General features: G+C 40.3%; 1 protein-coding gene across 7 annotated transcripts in view; it reads left to right on the forward strand.

The window, feature by feature from the left end:
- The window catches only part of Fars2 (phenylalanyl-tRNA synthetase 2, mitochondrial), a 427,446-nt gene that overhangs the window by 101,982 nt on the left and 309,746 nt on the right, over positions 1 to 15,718 (forward strand). The window lies entirely within an intron of this gene.

The following is a 15,718-nucleotide window of genomic DNA, read 5'->3' on the forward strand; positions in this document are numbered from 1 at the left end:
GGTTTTTGTTGTTGCCATTTTTGATTGTTGCTTTTTATTTCATTTTTACTATTTCTGCATATATATACACAGAGGAGTGTGACTATTTTTGTGTGTATGTGTGCATGTGTGTGTGTACTTATGCATGTTGTTGTGGAAGACAGAGGTGGATATTAGATGTCTTTATGCTCTATATCTTATTTTTTGAGACAGGGTCTCCCATCTAACCCAGTGCTTACTGATTCGGCTGAACTCTGGCTGGCAAAGCCCCAGTCTAGTACGTCCTGTTTCCACTTCCCTATCATTAGGAACACGGGGGGTGGGGGGGACTGCAGGCCATAGCAACATTCTCCCGTCAGTGTCCCTGGAATAACCTACAAGGGAAGAAAGTGCTCTAGAGTCCATGTGAGAATTAATAAAGCAGGAGGATAACGCACAGCAGATGTGAATACCTGGAAGCAGGGTCTCTGGGGAGGCCTGGGGTTCTGGAACTCCAGATGGTACCACACTGGGTGATCATGGAGGACAGCCTCAGCTCATCCCAACAGTCATGTTTGGTGACCCTACCTCCCTGAGAATTTTTGTTGAACCTGCCATCTCAGGAACATATCTTCGGGTTACTCACCTTGATCTGACTATTCAAGTTGAGTTTTATGATATAGAAGCTGGAAGGTTTGGGTAGATCGTGTGGGTTTGGGAAGGAAAGTCGCTTTGAACGGGGGATGACTGTTCTCCTAAAAAGCTTAGACTGAAGCTAGCAAACTGTGTCCAGTGGAAGTGGGGTATCCTGACGAGCAACATTTGCTTTGACTGTCTGGCAGTCATTGTTCTTCGGTTACAGTGTCTTGACACATGACCTATTTCAGATCTCTTCCCCTTACTCCACTGTTGCAAAGTTTCATTACAGGGAGAGGAAATAAGATAGCAGCAGGGAGAGAATAAAGTCTGTTTCTTGCAATACACAGTTTCAGTGAATTCCCTCCCCTATGCTGATCTCTCTAATTTGATTAATTGGCATGTGGTGCATTACAGAAAATCCAAGGAAAGACAAAACTGGTTCGATATCAATTAGCTGAAGCGAGAATGGACTTCCCACAGAGACCTGAGGACAGAGAGCTGTTTAACTGGCCCTTTCAAACACAAGTCCTCCCCAATGAGAAGCAGACAATCCCAGTTGTTTAAAGAAATTAAAAACCATGAAAATTAGCAGCTCAAATCCACTTAGATGAATCTGCTATCCCTTTAATATAAGATATCCCAATCCTCTCCAAAGTGATTTGAATACTTAATATTTGTTGAAATGCTTTAGTCAGATTCGAATAATATAATTGAATTTGCTTGCTGTGTTCATGGGGTGTGAAGGCCTGGGAGTTCCCATGGTGAGGTATGTACATGTGCCTCTGTTTCGAGGAGATTCTTACTAATTTCTTTCTGAGTGAAAAATTAATAGACAAGGCAGTACTTACTGGAGTTACCGGCTATATCTATCACTTTCTATACAACTGCCCTGTCCTGGGGCTCACAGGTTTCTATTTAGCTATAGGCTTCGGATGAACTGAGTTGGATAGTTTGCCTTTGTGTTTAGATGGCACATGTTCTTGGGAACCTACTCCTAAGCAGGGTTGGGATAAAGAAGATCTTGACTAAGCACTATTCATTGGTCTTAGCCTTGTGAGAGATAAACAAAGCTCCATACCATGCAATTAGCATGCTGAGAAAGATGGTCATCACATGAAAATGAGAAATGGTATTTTGGAGAATCCTGAACAAACGGTATGGTTACAGAAAAGGTATTAGGAGTAGCATATTTGATAGCTTCAAAATAGGACAATTATGACATATCCCTAGACTGTGTAATAGGCGTGCCTGGCACATGGTGGGGTAACAGGTGATGAAGGTGAAGTGGGAGGCTTGAGCAACTTCTTGAAGGGCTTCCTGTGTAACTTTCTGGGCATTTGAACTTCACTTTAAAAAAAATGTAGAGGTTTTCAGTAATACTGAAGAATAAGAATGAGACAACCAAATCGACCTTTTTGGGTGGTACAAAGCATGTAGCAGCACCTCGCAAGATTGGTGCTGGAAAAACACATGAGAAAATGTTTGCTTCCCAGGAGACTGGTTGAGTGCAGGTCTGGCTAAGGAGATGACCACATGATAGGTACAAAGATACTTGAAGGAGGTAAGATTGACTGGATTTTATCATTGTGTGTGGGGAGGAGAGGGGAAGTAGAATCCCTGGCATTGTTTTCTTGGTACCATTTGCAGAATTGAGAGTTAAGTCTTATGATGGGAAGAGGAAAGAAAATTGAGCCTAGTCTATGTTTAGGTGGAGAATTTGCACACGGAGACACCTTATATATGGATATATACTTGGGTTCTAGCACAGCTTTTGGGGTGAAGTGCCTTTTGGATAAATTCCCAAGAACTTATGGTATCCAGACTCAAAGGCATTGGTTCATAGTGGGAAGCTAGCATTATAAGAACACAGTATGCAGATGAAGGAGTACAGAAAGGTGAGCATGAGGCTTATGGATCACAAATACAGAGTGACAGAAGAGGGAGCGAGAAGCTGTGAGGAAGATGAAAAGGAGTGAGCCCTTCACTGGGAACTCATGACTCAGGAGCATGATCTGGTCTAACAACTGGTTTTCATTTGTTTGGTTCGCTTGTTCAGAGGGCAGAATTAAATATGTTTGCTGAGATGAAGAGTCAAATTAGAGATAGCGAGCATGGAAATGATGACATGAGCTCTAGTTAAGGAGTTTGAGGACACAGGAATGTGATAAAGTGTGTCTAAGAGGCAGAGGAGGGATATGATCTAGAGCTGCCCAGAAGAAAGTGTGCTTCAAGAATAATTACCTTCCCTAAAGTCAAGTAAGAGTGAAGGATTGAAGCCTGGTTATATCAAAGACAGGAATGGTTATGGAGGGGATGGAGGACTAGACTCTGGGAGATTTCCTATTGGATGGCTTCTGTTTTCTGGGAAGAGAGCTGGACCAACATTTTTTTTTTTCTCAAGTGAAGATAGAAGGGTGGGAATAGATATTCTAATGTGGAATGTGTTTTTAGTGTAGTGCTTGATGTTAATTGAAGAGAACAGTTAAAACTTTCAACCCTGAAATGTGCTGCTTTACTTAGTGTGGGCTTGTTGATTACTAAATTACTCAAGTAATTGGCAAGGACAGCATGAAGCATCTTCAGTGTTTCATATGGTGATGACGTCATTGTGGCGATGGCCCTATTCTGAAGGTCTTGCTGGTACGCAGAGACCTTTGCTAGTGCTGAAACTATTAGAAAATCGTACTCATCCATCTTCATTCACAGTAAGAGTTTGATGTGACTCTTGGGGCTCCAATTCTTTCTGCATTGTGCTGATTTCAGTTAAAGGAGTATATCATCTCCACTTTTATTATAGAATATTATTTGTTTTGTAGAAATGTTGCCAACAAGAGAGAACTCTTGAAATCCCTAACAGCAGCTTTCCCACTATTAAATACTGTGGCATATTTATCACAATTAAGGTAATAGCCAGGTTTTTCACTATAGCAATTCTCTAAGCTATATCAGCATTTGAAGAAAGGCTTATTTTAGTCTCTGGTCACTTGGCCTTGTTGACTTTGGCTTATGGTGACAGACTCAGTGCATCCTGGGGGGAGCTTCTACCTCAGCAGGGTGCTCACTTTGTGGTAGATGGGAAACAAAGAGAGAGACCAAGTATTTGGGCTTTCATAATCTTTAAGAATATGCCCCAACAACAGGGCTTCCTTTACTATTATTTAGGAGTGACCACAGGTTGTTGACCTGTCTTTACAGACAAGCCTTTGGGGGAATATCTTAGATCAAAACCATAGCAGTGAACCTTAAAGTTTTTTTTTTATTCTTCTTCTTTTAAGACAATATCTTGCTGTTATCACCAAGCAAGTTTTAGACTCTGTTTCAGCATTGCTTGCTGTGATGACAGGGATGTGCTGCTGTGCCCATCCTGAAGTGATGTCTCTCTGTTACTATCTGGATTCATTTTTGTTTCAGTATTTCCAAGCCTTCCTGCTCTAGCCTCTTAGATTCTTATTGGCATTGTAAGGAGTTGTTGACTTCCAGATGCAGAGTTGAGCCAGTGATCTGTGTTGTCTGTCTCCCTCTTTCCTTGGGATTGTTTTAGAAACACTTTATCTCTTTCAGGAATTATACCATTGAGGGTAAAAAGTGCAGAAAAACATCATCTGGTACCTTAGTAAATTAATATGTCCCTGGCGGCAGCTATGTCTGACTTTAGTTTAAAGGGTATTACAAGTACAATCTGCTAGACTTTACTATTTTGAAAATGGAAATAAAGGAGAATACTTTTTGATGACAAATCTTGTAGCCCGGTCAGCGATGGAGCAGCTCCCTGTCCTCTGCCTCTAGATGGCACTGGTCTCATGCTGGCCTACAATGCCGAAGCTAGAAATTGGGAATGAAACTATGTTTGTTCTGTTGTTGTGCACTCTGTACCCACTTCTGTCCCAGAGAACACAGACTCAGGGAGCTCTGCTAGTGACTCTAAAGTGTTGAATTGTTACACAGTGAGTGTTGGGGAATTTATAAGCAGACAGTGCTTATGTCCTGTAATCTGCAGCAGACTCATTTGAGGAATCAATAATGGATCTTTCTGTTCCCTCCAAGTCCCCTTATCAGCTGTTAGTGGGCAGTTGTTCCCAATAGCTCTTCTATATAACTCAGTTCTCTGACAGCTGCTGCCTAGGCCTAGGGAATGGCAGAATGTGGGAAGGAAGGGGGAAGGACTCCGCACACATGTAGAATTCCTTAGCCACTCTGCATCTCCCGGACTTCTTGGGTTTTCACATCCAGGCACTTCAGTTACATTTGTCTGTCAGAAAACATCTCCTGATTTTTCCTAATTGTCTAAGACTTCTCATATTGCTGAAAAAATAACTTTTATCCTGTTTAATTTGGCCATGAATCTTTTAGTCTTTTCTCTTAATCATTTTCTAATAAAGTTATGTGGGGTTAATTAGACTTTTAAAAGAAAATGACCTGCAGAACTGCACCAAGATCTGGACAAAGCATCCCATTAACTAGAATTTCACTTGATGACAATTGTCCAGTTTTTGAAGTCATTCGTGTCTCTTCCTTCTCCTTTCATTGCGCATTCCCTTATTAAAAGAGTGATTTGCATAACCCGGATTTGTAGCCCTGCCCTCCTTTCTTTCATGCCTTTGGTTTCTGTGCTTGATGGTTTTGCTTGACTGCGACCTCAGCCGAAGTCCCCATGCCATGTCCCTTTCCCTCACGTTTGATATCATGCAGAGCAAAAATGCTTTATGCCACGCCTGTAGTCCTGAAGTCTCTTTGCTCTATTACTTCAGACAGGGATTGCTTTATAAGCTTCTATGTAGCCACATTGCTGATATAATAGTGGCTATTTTATCAAAGGCTTGTAATTTTCAAATGTGATTAATTGATTTTATCACGTCGATTTTGATGTTACAGTGAAGAAATGTCTTGCAGTTTAAAGATGTTGCACTTGATCCTCATCTTAAACATAGTCTCACTTCTATTCCTATCATAGGTTCTTAGTCCAGCACCTTCCTATCTATTGGAGGGTTCCCTCACCCCCAAAATACTGTTTGTTTGAAAGTGACTCTCTCTATGTAGCCCAGACTACCTCAGCTTTATCGTCTACCAGCTTCAGTCTCCTGAGTGCTAATTAACATCATGCCTGACAATGTCTAGACTAGTCATAAAGAGATCACTAATGCTCGCTTTCCCTGAAGAGGCAGAGAAGACCTTCCCCACGTCTCCCCTTCTCCTGGTCCAGGCCTCTGGCAGAAAAGTTGGGTTATTTTTTTTTTCTGTCAGCATTTTTGGGTTAATGCAGAAATGTGTTAGATATGCTCTGTAGATGTGCTTGCTGAGTATCCAAGAAGGGCCCTGTCTTCTGAGTCTGTGTCCACTCATATAAGGTCTGCAGGGACTGTCTGAATATTTTCTTGGCCACATCTTCTTTCAGAGTTTATATGTGGTGCAGAATGTGACAGACTTGCTTCTTCCTTCTGGAGAGATTCTTCTGAACAGTTCTCTGAGAAGTTGTTTCTAATCCCCTTTGATCTCTCTGTGTATGATTTATTCAACACTAAGATGCTTTTCACCTTAGTTTCTTTTCTTTTCCTTTTATTTACTTCTCTTCCTCAATTTAGGGAGAAAGGGTTGAGATCATTGGAGTCAAACCCACGGGTTAGAATAGGTGCTACAGAGTGCTCCAGAATGCCCCAGAATGCGCCAGGACCCACCAGAGCGCGCTAGGACGCTCTGGGACACCCATGCTCCAGAAGTTCACACAATTTTTAACACATGCCATTTTTCTGTGAGTAGTGCTAGTATGGATCATTTCATCTGTGTGGCATGCACACTGTGAATGGTCCCCAAACTGTCCACTTGTGTGCAAGTTCATAGATAGATGCTTAGTGTACTCAAAAGGCAAGCTTACCTGTTTGTTGATAATTACGTCTGTGTGTATGAGCACATGCTCGTAGAGGCTTGAGGTCAGCCTTTGTGCTGTTCTTCAGGAGCTGTTCACTTTAAGAGTGGAGCTAGGCTGACTGGAGACAGAGTCCCTGGCATCTGTCTGTTTCTCCTTCCCTAGCACTGGGATCATAAGCTTGTGTCATCATATCTGACTATTTTCTAGTATAGGTTATAGGCCTCATACTTGCAGTGTGCTCACTTTACAGACTAGGATATCTCCCAATCCCAATTAATAATAATAATAGTAATAGTAATAATAGTAATAGTAATCACAACATAATGATGGTGATGGTGATGATGGAATTTAGTGGTCCTTATATAATAAACCTGTTTTAATTGGAGTAAATATCATTACTATATACAGTGTCTCAGGAAATGTAAGTGTTTGGGGCCTGGCAGCTCAGTTATGTTCATGTTTTATATCGTATTTTCATTCTGTCTGTCTGGTCCTTTCTGTATTGAAGTCAGAGAGAGGGCTCTGGGTCTGAGACTGGATCACAATCCTACAGTTGGGTTTGGATTCAGGAACCATTAATTATTCCGCAATGTTTCTCCTCCTTTAACTTTTTAAACCCCTGAGTTCTTACTGGAGTAACTGGAATATGGTAAGTGGCATTCAATGAAACCATGTAGTGGGTAGGGTAATGGCCTTATAAGGTAGACCGTGCCTGTTGTCATCAGCTGATGGTTCTGTGAGTAGTCAGAGCGTCATGAGTTCTGTCACAAAACCCCGGAGAAATAGGCAGCATAAATAGAGTCTAGCACTCACACACAAGGCTTGTGGTGCAGAAGGAGTGAGCGGTCTCTGGATACTTCAACGAGCAAATAGAAAAGGATATTTAAATAAGGAAACAGGAAAGGGTCTGGCCTGTGGTATAACCATCTGGAATAATGCTTTCATCTGACTCCTTTCCTTTTGGATATTTAGATTTTACGTGTTTATATATTATTCTGACCATTCTTTTTTTTTCCTTTTTAAATTTGTCTTTTTGAAAATTTGCTTAATTTCTAAGACTTTGAAAAATATTTTTTGCTTTCTAAATTTTAAATAGAACCAGCTTTTGTTATACACTTTCATTGTTAAGCCATATTTGAATCAATTTCTTTTATCTGTTCTGTTCTCATTTGAACTACTTCCCCTGACTACTGCAGTGAGGATAGCGTTTGTATTTAGGGTCATTTGAGTTTATATAGGGATAATTAAGAAAATGTCAGAAATATAGAAAGACTAATCTGAAAACGACTGACATGACCTACCTATTCTGTGTGGTTAATGGAAAGCTAAGTTTTCATCAACATTGTGGTTTCTGATTCCCTATCACCAGGTTACGTGAGAAACCACCCTTTAAGTCTCTGGGTCTGGGGTGGGATCATTCCAAGCATCCCTACCCCTCCCCACATCTGTATCTCTCTATGTCTTTTCCTTATTTTATCTGGGCGTAGAAATAGTAGCTGGCTCTGATTGGATGATCTTGTTCTTCATCAGTGCCGCATTGCATTGGGTGCACTTTCACCTTATTTTGGTGTTTTCTAATCTTTAATGTTTTCTATATGTTTAACGTTATCCTCATGTACTCTGGAGGTCAATGATGAATGGAGCTCACTATGTAACCCTTGAAAACCAGGTGAGAGACTAGAATTCCTAGTCTGAGTGTAGTCCCAACATTCCAGTTGGGCTGGTTCTGTCGCTTTGGCTAAGCGATCACAACTAGGACGGTGAACTCATATAAAGCCGTGCTAAAGAGATAGTCAGAATAATTTATTAATTATAATTCATTAATAGTAATCTCAAAATAATAAGCTACTCTACTATTCCATCCCAGAACCCCAACCTCTAGTGAAGAAGCTTGAGGACCATGTGGGGTTCTTATGTCTGCCAGCTTTCCCAATCCATTCAGTAAAGCAGCACCCTTTCCTTCTCTTCTTTCTATCTCTTTTTATAATACCCCCCCCCCATTTTGGCTTCCTTCCTCTTTCATTAAAGTTTCCCTGGCCCCATAACTTAAATGGCTTAGTTTTCCCCTCTTTCCTCCATTCTTGTCTAGGCAGCAGCTGAGGTTTTGTTCCTTGCCTGCCTTGTGCCCTGTGATTTTTCATTTTAACTCTAATAAAATTGTTCTTGTGCTTCCACCTGACTCCATTATTTAATTCTTTTATTAATGATACTAAGAACCCCAAAAGGGTACCTGTTAAATAGGAGTTATTTAGGTTTTCCTAATACACACAATTGCTGCTCCTTACCCTCCCCCGATGTATCTACATAAACTTTCCAGTGCTTCTATTTGTTGTAGTGCTTTGCCAGAGTCCAGTACTTGCCTCCTTGCATTATCTGGTAACTGCAACTTGGAGTTGACATACACTTTCAAGTTGAAGGTTCCATCTGTGTATAGAGGTGGTGTGGGGGCACAGTCTCAGTGGCAGGAGCTGCATGTGGTACAGGAGAGGACCATGTGCTTTTAACGGGATAGTACACATTAATACTAATGTAAGCTATTCGTTAATATTACCAGGCAAGTACTTGGTGTTTGGAGAAAGGTACACCAGAGGCAGTACTAGTTTTCTTATGTAGTGACTGACAGCTGCACCAGGCTCCTTTGTCAAGACTTCCATACTGATCTTCTAGGAAAGGGCAGAGTGAACACGCCTTCTTGTCACCTTGTGTGATGCTATTGGCTGAGTCTTGGCCTTAGATTTTGTTGTCCTGTGTGCCCATCCTCAGCTGTGGTTCAGGAAAACCAAGAAAATGGCCACATTGGATGAAAGTTGAAGTCTTTGACTTTTTATATGATTAGGTCTACTCAGGTTAATGCTAATTTGAAAGAAGTTTCTATTTTTCTTTGCAAAGAATGTAATGACATTTGTCCTGAAGAGAGGACATAAGCTTAAAATATAGAGAAACATAAGGTGATTAGCACACTAAAAATATATGTAGGCTGTCTGGTCTGTTGACAGTGTACAGAATGGGAGAAGATCTTTGCCAGACAAGGTATTAATATCTAGAATATATAAAGAACTACAAAAGTTAAACATCAAAATAACAGAACTGCCAGTCAATAAATTGGTGAATGAAATGGACACTTCTCCAAAGAAGAAGCTGAAATGGGCAATAGATAGTTTTAAAAAGTATTTAATATCCTTAGCTGTCAATAAATCTAAATTAGAACTCCTTGAGATTCCATCTCATTTCAGTCAGCATTGCCTTCGTCACGAAACAAAGAGGAACAGATTAGCATGGTAGAAAGACAACCCTATGCATTATTGGTGGGAGTATGAGCTGGTATAATTAGTAGGGGATCAGTGTGGAAAGTTATCAAAAAAAAAAAACTAAAAGAAGTTACGCTATTATATGACCACACTCTACCAATTCTAGTCAAAATCTAAGGTGCTGTGTGCATTCCATCTCACAGAACTTTGTCCATCCATGCTGATTGCTGCTCTACTCACAATACCAAGACAGTGGAACCAGCCTAGCTAGGTGTCCATCAGTACACAAGTAAGTCATGTAGCTGTGGGAAACATGCACAATGGGATTTCATTCAACTGTAAAGAAAAGTGAAATTATAATATTTCTGGGAAATAGATGAATTTGAAAATACTACATTAAGCAAGGTATCACAGATTCAGAATGGTACCGCCTGTTTTTCTCATATGCAGAGCCTTACTTGAAATGTTTACATACATATATACATACATACAGGTATGTGTGGTAGAGGTCATATAAGCAGAAGGGGGCAGTGATGAAGGGGAAAGGAGGTATTAAGGACAGGTAGAAACTAGAACACAGGTGACACAAGAAAGACTATGAGGTGATTGGACATAGACAGGAACCAGAAGGAGAAGGGGATATGGAGAAAGAAGAAGGGGTCACAAAAGTGAATTATTTTAAAATGGCTGAAAGACACTTAAGGAAATGCTCAACATCCTTAGTCATCAGAGAAATGCAAATCGAAACAACTCTGAGATTCCATCTTACAGCTCTAAGAATGACCAAGATAAAAACCACTGATGACAACTTATGCTGGAGAGGTTGTGGGGAAAAGGGAACACTCCTGCATTACTGGTGGGAATGCAAGCTGGTACAGCCCCTTTGGATATCTATATGACAATTTCTCAGAAAATTAGGAAACAACCTTCCTCAAGACCCAGTAATACCACTTTTGGGTATATATTCAAAGGATGCTCAATTGTGCCACAAGGACATGTGCTCAACTATGTTCATAGCAGCATTGTTTGTCATAATCAGAACCTGGAAACAATCTAAATGCCCCTCGACTAATGAATGGGTAAGGAAAATGTGGTACATTTACACAGTGGAGTACTACACAGCAGAAAGAAATAACATCTTGAATTTTGCAGGTATACTATGTCCCTGTGTTTAATATTCAGCTCCACAAAACAACAAGTCAGGGATAAAATATGAAAGACATTCACTTCCTGGGAGTCTTGTAATATGATTCTGAAAGCAGTTTACAAGGTCAAAATCAAGAAGTTTGTTCTGAGTGTGGATTAGATGTGCTGAAAGAAGAGATAAAGGGAATAGTTTTAAAAAGAGGTAAGCAACCCATTAAATAATGTTGCTATAATTAAAAATATTTTTCAGATTTTAAGTTTTTTTGTTTTCTCTGTCTCTCTCTCTGTCTCACTGTGTGTGTGTGTGTCTGTCTGTCTGTCTGTCTGTGTCTGTCTTTTTACTAGAGGTGTAGAAAACATGGGAGTCAATTCTGTCATTTTACTGTGGGACTTCTGAGAACTGTCACTCTTAGTGGTATGTGCCTTTAACAGCTGCACCATCTCACTGTTCCTTGCTGCATTTAAAGCTAATAGAAATGGGGCCGTGCCCTCAGGAGCAGACATGTGCATTGAGCTGAGAGCCTAGAGAAGACACAGGTGTGTTTTGGGGATTTCTGTTTGTAGCTCTAGCCTCCTCTTTAGGGCTACTTGGAGACTAAACAGGATGGGGGCGTGAAACCCAACAACTCTCATCTTAAGTTGCAAATTGGCCCTAGAGCTCTGGTTATATAGTCTTTGAGGGTAAAAGCTCCTCCTTCAGCCTAGGCCTTCAGGCTTCCTAGTGATTAGCTTCCATCCCCAGGCATACAGTCACCTACCATAGATACACACTCCTGGACAATGCTGTTGCAGGGTTGGCAAAATAGTATCCAGTTGTTTCAGCTCTTGCAGTTTTAAGGTGTGGACATAAAGTGTTTTAAAAATCAAATCTCAATAATGTGTAAGTAGTAAAAGTGTTTTTTTAAAACAATCCCATACATGAACTATCAAGCCATTGAAGATATAGAGAGAAATTAAGTGCATATAGCTGAGTGAAAGGAGCCAATTGGAAAACTCTGACTGCTCTTTGTTTCCAATTATGTTATGGAAAAGAAGCTTTAGACTGAAGTGAAAAGATCAGTCAGTGGACACCAGGGTTTGCTGGGGAGAGACAGATAAATTGGTAGAGCACGGGTCATATTTAGAGCACTGGAACTATTTTGTATAGTGTTAAGTAGTGGCTACATCTTACTGGACATCTACAGAAACCTTAGAACTGCCCCGGTAGTGATTGCACATGTACACTCTGCGTGCTACCCTGATCACAGCTGAGGTACACTAAGTACTGTGGCTATCTGTTAATATGCCAGTTTGTGACCGTTAGTCACATAAGGTGTAGCATTTGATGGGATGTTGTTAGTGGAGGAAGTGTATGTACTTGTGTGGTATAAGAAGTATGTGTCGGAGGGAGGGTAGGTGGCAGGCATATTGATAGCTCTACCTTACTCTCACCTTTGTTGTCAACCTAAAAGTGATTTTCAAAATTACTCTTTTTTTTTTTTAAAAAAAAAAGCACAAAATGAAACCAACAGCAACAAATCATGTAGATCTGAAGAGTTAAATAGAACATGCAGGCATCTTTGCTGGAATTACAACCTTTCTCCCCACTTGAGTCAGAATTCCACCCAGAATGATATTCTGTATAGTGGGCGTGTCCACACTACCTTCCTTAAACTAAGACAGTTTTCTTTGTCTAGAGCACTGGTTCTCAACCTTCCTAATGCTATGATTCTTCAATACTGTTCCTCATGATGTGGTGACCCCTAACCATAAAATTATTTTTGTTGCTGCATCATAACTAATTTTGCTGCTGTAAATACCTGTGTTTGGGGATGATTTCAGGCAACCCGTGTTAAAGGGTTGTTCAACTCCTCCAGAGGTTGTGACCCATAGGTTGAGAACCACTGGTCTTGAGTGAGAGGCTCTTCGTATACTTGCCACATCTTTTATAGGCTGTTGCTTATTTGGATATTGTCTGATATCTTCTCATGATCATATCATGGGGTTGATTGTGTCATAAAAATAGTATGTTTCTCTGCCATTACAGTTACTATTTTTCTGACGTAACTAAGTAATTTCTATGAGCCACTTTACCACTGTAAATACCCTGCTTCTTGTATCAACTTTAGAATCCATTGGTCATCTTGTGAATTACTGTGGTTTTGGCTTTCTTCTAAATGCATTCATTAGAATTTTATTCTCTGTTCACATTAATCCAATATTTAATATCTTCCTGGATTTCTGGATATTTGTTTTTGTATCTGTGTTGTGATCCTTGCTTAACTTATTTATGGATTGTTCAGTTGGATCTGGATTTGACCACAGAACCCCTTGCGGTAGCCCCCTGTGTCTGGACTCTTGTAACTTTGTATTTAGCAGGGTATTCCCAACTTAGAATCAGTTACTTCTCTAAGAACTTCTGCTTTATGAGAAAATGGTATTTAAAAATCCAGACCTGAGTATGCTTATTGTTACTATGCCTATTGTTATATGTCTAGGCCTTCATAGGCACAGCCGGGAAATCTATATTCATCTGTTTCTAGCCTTGCTGAGGAAAGGTACCAAGCCACGTGGCCCAACATAGATAAGAATTATGGGTTAATTTAAGCGTAAGAGCTAGTTAGTAATAAACCTGAGTTACCATCCAGACATTTAAAATTAATATAAGCCTACTTTGTGGTAATTTGGGAAGCAGCTGTGGAATGGGGCAGGACAGAAACTCACCTGTTTACAAAACTTAAAGTGATTTAAGAATTTTTACCATATATTCTTGTTGAGAAAATAACTGATTTGTGTATAATGTTTGCCCCTATAATTACATTTTAACCTTATAAAGCTACTTAAAATACTGTTTTTAAAAGTTACTGCAATCAGTGTTCCATCTTCTCTGTGTGACTGTGCCATTTAAATGAAAGCACATTTGGGGTTCTCCACACCCTGTTTTGGTTTTCTTTTTCATGTTTTGAGTGGATTGAATATTAGATTGATTCGCAACTTTAGAACTACACAAAGTTTACCTTAGAGAGTCGTCCCTGTGCTCTGCCCGTTTTCACACGCCTGTCCCCACTCACATGTATATCCTCTGTGTCTGCCCCCCTGCCATGGCTGGTCCATTCTCCACGTCTGCAGTTATTCATCTGCAGGTACATGAGGACCATGTGTCTTTGTGACCCTCCTGCATCTTACAGGAAAGGCAGCATTTGCTCCTTTGTACTTGGCCTTTTTTACTTTTTCGCCTGTTGGACATCGTTCTAGCTGTTAGGAAGGTCCCTTGCATTCGCTTTTACACTTAAATAGTGCTCACCTATGTAGACTGAGCAGTGTGTTCAGATGTTTCTCCAGTACAAAACGTTTTTGTGTTTTAATGTTTAGAATTCTCAAAATACCGGACATGATGCAGAACTGTGATGGCCAGTTAGTCTGCAACTTCCCTCAGTGCAGAGTCACCTGGGACAAGAGTCACAGTGAGGGAGTTCTCAGGGCTGAGTTGGCCTGTGAAGTTGTCTGTAGGGTATCATCTTGTTTACGTTAATTAATGTAGGAAGACCCAACCTAATAGTGGGCAGCATCATTCCTTAGGCGCGAGTCCTGAACTATGTTGATTGTACACAAGGTGGGTTATTTCAGCACTCCTGAGACTCACTTAAAGCCCCAGGGCAGTTAGATCTTCTGAAAAGACTTTTTGAGCTTTTAGAGGAGACCTCGATATGGGACTTTCTTTGTGCCTTTACAATATAACTTTACTAGAACTTATAATCCTTTAGTATTGTCTCACATGGAACTCAGGTGTAAGCAATGATGGCCATTTGCTCTGTCTGTCCTGGAACTTGCTCTGTAGACCAGGTTGGCCCCGAACTCACAGAGTTCTATCTGCCTTGCCTCCCAAGTGCTGTGTTTAAAGGCATGCACCACCACTGCCTGGTTTTATTTCTCTTTTTTGACCCATTCTCCTCATAGGTAAAGTTGATCTGCTATGTTAGCACAGTTGGATATGTTTGTGTGTGTGTATGTGTGCTTTTTTGAGGGGGGGAATTATATGATTATGTTTATACATGTGTGTGCACACACAGGCCAGGGGTGGATCTCAATTGACTTCCTCTGTCACTTTCCACTTTAGCTTTAGAGATAGGGTCTTTCACTGAATTTGAAGCTCACTGCTTTGGTTAGCCTGGTTGCCCAGTGATCTCCAGAGAGCTTCCGGTTTCTTCCTCCCCATGGGATCACAGATGAATTTCATTATGCCTGGCTTCTTATATGGTTGCTTAGGATTGAATTTAGATTCTTTTGTTTATATGGAAGCACATACTTACTGAGCCATCTCATCATTTGTGGATACTCTATTTTATTGGAAAAAAGCTTATAATTAATGACAGCTGTGGGTAATGTTGATATTAAGGAAATTTTATTTAGCTGTTGTACTGTGGCACGTACCCTGTATTTTCATACATTACTTACCATATAAATCTGTGAATTTGGCATGAGCCAAGACTTCGCTATCATTTAACTTGTCCCTTTCTGTATATAGTAAGTGGCCGAGATATACACAAAGCTCTGAAATGGTTTTTAGAAATAGAGTATCAAAACTCCAGCAGGATTCCTGTCTTCATAGACTTTATAGGATTTAATTCTTAAACTGCACTTTCTTACTTAGTCTTAGATCACATTGGAAAGATCCTGCGGGACACTTAGGGATACTATTATAGAGTCTAAAGCTTGGCATTTCCATTAAAATTGAGAATAATGTCTTTTGTAAGGAAATGACAGAAAATTCAGGCAAATATAAAACTGATCAGCAAAGATCTGAGCAGTTTCTTTAGTTCCCCAGGGACCTGCCACACTGGGTAATTCAGAGCTTGTCTAGTTAGTACAAAATTACTGTTTCAAT

This window comes from Myodes glareolus, chromosome 14, assembly GCF_982192425.1.
Source record: "Myodes glareolus chromosome 14, mMyoGla1.1, whole genome shotgun sequence".
NCBI lineage: Eukaryota > Metazoa > Chordata > Mammalia > Rodentia > Cricetidae > Myodes > Myodes glareolus.